Genomic DNA, 6,000 nt, shown 5'->3' on the forward strand with positions numbered 1-6,000 from the left:
AATGAATGGAGAAGAAAACCTTCCCAAGGGATGCTTCAGGGCTTGTAGTGTGAGAGCAGGATGGAGGCTTCTCCACTGTGTTTTACAGACTCTGTGTGTGGACTTCATCTTTTTTCCTTGTGTTACCTGAGCCCCAGGAGGTGTCAGGGGGTGTGTGTGGAGGTGTCTGACCCACCTTGGGAGTTCTTTCTGGACAGAGGGCTTGATTCTCTCCTCTCCTGAGCATGGCAGTGTCCCCCAGCAGCTGTCACCTCTGCTGGAGGCTTTCAGCTTTCAGCTGCTGGAGGATTTCCTCTGTGTTAATGAGCAAAATGGCAAGTGCTTCTGGAGCGGAAAGGAATTAATTGCTAGGTTAGAATGAGCTGAGTTCTCTGTCTTAGGAAAACATTAATGTGTTAGGAAAATACTAAATTGCAGAAGCCTCTGACAAAAATAAAGGATCTGATAGAGCAGAAAGGTAAAGCAGGAGATTTTGATGTAGTTTCTGTGACTGAAATTTGAGAGCAGGTTGTGCTTTTTCATCTTATCAGGATGTGATTTACAGATGGTCTGGGTTAGATGTGTAATAGAAAACATGGTTTAAGTGCTGGAGCTTCACACTGGTGAATGCAGACTGCTGCACTTCCCAGGTCAGGCAGCTCCTGGAGAGGAGAACTTCATCATTTTGGTTTGGCCAGAAATCTGGTAAAGTGAGTACTTTTTGTTCAGGCTGGAGTGCAGCAGAAGTGTAGCTAAATTGATGCTGGGACCTGAAATAGCTGAGCAGGGTAAGTGGGGGTGCATTATGCTCTGCAGAGTCTCCTTATCTCCCTTTATAGATCCTGATAGACACCTCTGATTCCACAGTGTGAAGTGATCTGCTCCAATAGTGCTGTCATTTGCTCATTTCAAGGAGATTTATGGCCACCAGGAGAGCTCCCTCAAGGCACTTGAACCACAATATGAATTCCCCACTTCTGGGGAAGTATTTAGGCTTGTTTCAGGTCCTTGTAACACATATTATGGGTCAGTGGGGGGCTGAATGCTGTCTCAGCTGGTTATTCCATGACCATCAGAGGGACAACTCTTCCCTGTTTCTCCTGGAGGGCCCTTGTCAAAATAATAGTACAAGAAGTTCTCACCATATGGGGTGGCCTGTAGCTGGAGCTTTGAGAAAAGGTTCTGTCTGAATTTATGAGGAAAAAAGGAGGTGGGCATCGTCCTCTCTTGGGCTGTGTATCATTGACTGGTGTGGTTACTTTGTCCTCTCAGTGGCTGTGCTGTTAAAACTAAATTCAAAGGACTGAGTGTGGTCCGAAGGAATTGGGGATGAAAGCTCCACAGAAGCCAATTATCAAACTTCCCATCTTTTCCCAGTTTTTCTTCAGGTCTCTTCTGAATGGTTGTGTCACAGCTGTGAATTTTCTGACCCTGGGAAATACTGATTTTGTAATTTATTTTTTCCCTTTTGGTGTTTGCCTGACAGGGTAGGTAGAAGCCTGGCAGGATGGGTTGGTGGGGAGCATCTTCCCCCTCCCCTCCCACCAGTGGCACCAGCACTCTCAAAGTAGATTGGCACTGGGCAGCCCATTCCAGTGAAACAGCAGCAATGTGAGAAAGCTGCTGCCACATATTAGATGATGACAGAAGTTTCATTTTATTGAAAGTAGTTATTTTAATTCTTTTCAGCCCTGGGTGTGAAGTGGGCAGCCTACCCAAAGTGCTGCCCTTTACTCCTGTCCTGCATTACTTCAACCTTTCTTCTCCTGAAGTTGTTATGGTTTCTTAACTTGTTAGCCATTTGCAGAGTTCTTGTCATAGTGAAAGGCAAACCCTCACAACATTTATTTAAAATGGGAGTATTTTTAAACTATAATTCATTTGACTTCACATTCATCTCTTGAGCTGGTGTCAGGACCTCGTTAATTCCGACTCCTGCACCAATTAGGTCTGATCAGGGTTATTGAAAAAGGAATTTAGGATCTATCACATTTGATATGCTTCCCACTAAGTAACATGTTTCTGTCTCCACCCTCTCAGTGGGAGACCAAGTCTCCTTGGTGCTGTAGATGGATTTGTGCTAAGCCAGGCTAAAACTCTGCAGGCTGCTCTTCCAATCAGCAAGGCACCATTCTAGTGCTAAAAAGAAATGCTGGGGGAAGTGGGAGCAAAAGCCTTTTCCTTAGGAATGATCATAAAACCTTGATGAATGGGTTTTCTTTGCCTCCATTTTAGAGTGGGATCTTTAAGCCTGGTTCCTGTTTTGCAGCACCCCACAGTGCCTGGTGGTGTGGCCCTGATTGCTGAGCTGGGGGCTTGGTATCCATGTGTTCCCTGGGACTGGGAAGCATGGAGGAGGGAGAGCAGGATGGGGATGGAGCAGCAGTGGCTGTTGAGCTGTGACAGCTCAGGGTTCAATGGGATCCCTCTTCATCAGGATGGGGACCAGAGACCCAGGAGAACCAGTGCTGTGCCCAGGAGAGAAGAACTCTGTTGGTCATTCCTCATGCTGGGGGTACGAGGGGGGCTTCAAACTGCTCCTCATTGCCCTCCCTGAAAAGATTATGTGAGACAGTGGAGTTCTAGGAAAGGTTTGTGCTGGAAGCTTTTTGTATAATTCTCACCACCCTATTCCATCAAATTCAGAGGTGGAGAAGCTTCTGCTTCCCTGGTTTGGAGAGATGCTGTGTGTTAAGCAGGGGGACACTGAAGGTTCTGCAGTGCTCAGAGTGCAGCAGAGATGGAGGTGCTGGAAGGTGGGGGCTCAAACATCTGAGTCTGGTTTCCTGATTCATCTCGGTGGGCCCACAGGGCTGGTGCTGCCCCATCTTACCTCAGGTTTCTGTCTGAGCACTGGGGATGGGGACATGGGGGAACTGGGTCAGGCACTTGCTCAGCAGGTGATGTCAGCTGCTGGATACAATCCGAAGTGGAATTTGAGCAAAAAATGGGATCCTCTCTCACTGCAACTGCTCGACAGAAGGCTGAGCTGTGGGGACTGCTGAGCAGGTGTCTGACTTACAGACATCTTCTCTGGTGCCAGAACACTCTTTAAGCCCTTGGAAAAATTTGCTGGAATCATTATAGTATCTTGCAGTGTTGGTGGAGTCTGTGATTTCTCTGCAAAGCTGATGGAGCCTCTCACCTAAATTGTCATTTCCTAATCATCTCCTTTAGTGTCCCATAAAAGAGCACCTTCTACAACTTTCAGGTGCAAATTAAAATCAGTTGATCAGCTCCTCTTGAGGAAGTGCTGCATACGTACAGCTGAAAAACACAGTGCCTTAGCTGAGATGGGTTTATTTCACAAAATCTGGGCACCTCTGTTCAAAAGCAGCCTCCAGGAGTGGTGCCAAGTGCCCTTCATTTACATGGAGAGGATGCTACAGCTCCCTGCTAGTGGCTTCCTGACTTCTGGGAGCCCACCTGTACTGGAGGCAGTGATGTGCCAGAGCTACACGTCCTCAGATGGACAAGAAATGGGGAAGGGCAGATCCACCTACCCATTGGCTTGGTTTGTTTAGCAGCCTTTGGACTCCTTTTTGCTGCTTTTGTGCAGTACAGGAGAGCTCTGTGTTCATCTTGCATCCATAAATAAAGGGGGGGTGCACTGGAGGTTGTACAGAGCATCCATCTACAAAATCAATGTGTGGCCAAGTGTGAGATGGAGGGGGGAGCTGGGGGCTTGGCTGGGGGGTTGCAGTGAGCTGGGGTCTCTTGTGTTTGGGGGGCATGGACCTGGAAGTGGAAAAGTGGGAACTGAAGATGGAGAGGGTGAGATAGAGGTGAGGAAAAACAAACCCAAAAAAAAAAAAAAAAAAAAAAAAAAAATACTCAGAGAGTGAGGAAATGGGGAACTTGTTAATACCAGTCAAAATGGTCACCTGGCAATCAGGTGAATTTAGGGCTCATCCCAGGAAATGAAGCTGTTAAGGAAAATGAACCTGCCAGCAAGTGGAGAGAGATGGGATGGAGGAGGAAGCTGCTGGTGCTGCTCTGTAAAGATCTGGGCTTTGAAGGCAACTGCAGTGTTGGTGGGAAGTCTGATGCCACAGAAATGGAAGGGTAGAAGGTGGCAAAATGCTCTGCAGGAACTGGATCACTGATATTGAGACAGCAGGAGCTCTGCTCAGGTAGGTGAAGGCAGGACAGGCAGCTACAGCCTGCACAAAAATGGGCACCTGAGCTGGAAAAGCTTCCCCCTGATGTCTGGCTGTGATCCTCATCATGCCTGGACTTCGGGAGCTTTTTTTTTTCTTTTTCCCCAACGTGTTTCAGGTGAATGAGGGGCTCTGTCTCCCTGGTTTTGTCTTAATCCAAGCCCCAGGAGGTGAGAGCAAAGCTTGCTCCATGGATGCCTGTGGCTCTGGCTCCAGGCTCCCAGCCCCTGAAGGTCTCCTGATCCTATAGATGAACCCTTTGGCCCTGCCCTGAGGCTGGGATGAGTTTGCTGGGGTGGCAGAGCCTGTGGGCACAGCCCCTTCCTGCCAGGGAGGGCAGTCAGGATGTGGAGCCCTTCCTGGGAGGTCCTTGGGCATTCCTGGCTGGAGGCATTGGTTGGAAGTGGCCCCGATCCCACATCCCTGATGTCTGTGGGAGCACAGCTGGGAAATCATTCCACAGGGTGGAAATCATTTGGGACAGATCTGCAGGGCTTGCAGCAGGAGGGTTCCTGGTCCCCCTTGAAGTGTCTTTTGGCTCCTGCTCATCACTTTGCTTTGCCAACACTCACCCAAAGGACCTCTGCAGAACCCTGAACCCTGTAACCAGCCTCAGGAAGTGCCAAGAACTGAGACCAGATCAGTGTGGGATCAGCAGGTTTTATTGATCTGCTTAAAATGCAAATGCATGTGGGAATCTGGCAGTGCCAGGAGCTGCAATGTGTTCTCCAAGCAGCAGAGGCCGTGGATGAGCACAAAAGAAATGTCACGTTTCAGCCCTCTGGTTTCATGATACCAGGTGAGGAATCCATCTTCTGTCTAAATGAATGGTTTAGCCTTCTGGATTAAATATAATAAGGCACATTAATGTATTACCTGCTGTTTGAGGTTAATGAGGGCTGATCTTGGTGCCACAAGGCACTGGGCTGGAACCCAGGGGGTTGTTCCGTGGGAAACAGGAACTTCTGCTCCTCATCCCTGTGCTGGAAGTGAGGGATGTGCTGGGGGTGCTGCTGCTTCCTGCAAGGGAAAAAGGAAACCCACCTCTCATAAAATGAGCAGCTTTTGTTTCTTTTTTTGTTTGTTTCCTTTTTAAGAAAGCATTCAAGGGGGGAGGGCTGGTGGGTGTTGTCCCTGAAGTGCAGTATTTGGTGGAGATACAGAGATCAGTCCCAGTATTTGGTGGGGATATGGAGATAAATCCCCACCTTGTACCTCCTGATGCTCGTATTTGCCTGGGCTGAGCTCTGTTCCTGGTTTCTGGTCCATCCCACGTGGTCGACCACAAGCATCTGTTCTGCTTTTCATGCCCCCCAGCCAGGATGTGGATGCTCCCATGGGCAGCTGGTGAGGAAACCCCCAGTCTTCTGGGTTTGTGAGAAAGGTTTTGTGTCCTTTCCTGAAGTTTCTGAGAGGGGGAGGGAAGAAAAGTTAATTTTTGTGGGGAAAAAGTTTCTTTCTTCCTACGGGATGCTCCAGCCTTTCAGGCACTTGAGTAAATGTTTATCCTTAGGTGAGCTGGTCAGGCTACATCTCTGGTCAAACTGAAGTGGTTTGAGCTGGGTCACTAATGAAAAACATATTTTCATTTCTCTTTCAAACTGTGTTCAAAGCACCAGGAGTGAGATGTGAGACTTGGTGAGTGATTACTGCATTTCATTGCTTGGCACATGACTCACATTTGTGTTGTGCTTTAATGCCAAAAAGGGCCATCACTCCCCTGGGGATGAGGATTTTAAAGTGTAGCATTTAATTCAAGTACAAAGCAGATGAGCAGTCTTCTAAATGTGATCAGTCATTGGTGTGCTTGAGTCAAAGCACTGTTTCTTTGAAAATTCAGATCTCTCTTTATCTTCAATCA

The sequence above is a fragment of the Calypte anna genome, chromosome 4 (genome assembly GCF_003957555.1).
Source record: "Calypte anna isolate BGI_N300 chromosome 4, bCalAnn1_v1.p, whole genome shotgun sequence".
NCBI classification, from domain to species: Eukaryota; Metazoa; Chordata; class Aves; order Apodiformes; family Trochilidae; genus Calypte; species Calypte anna.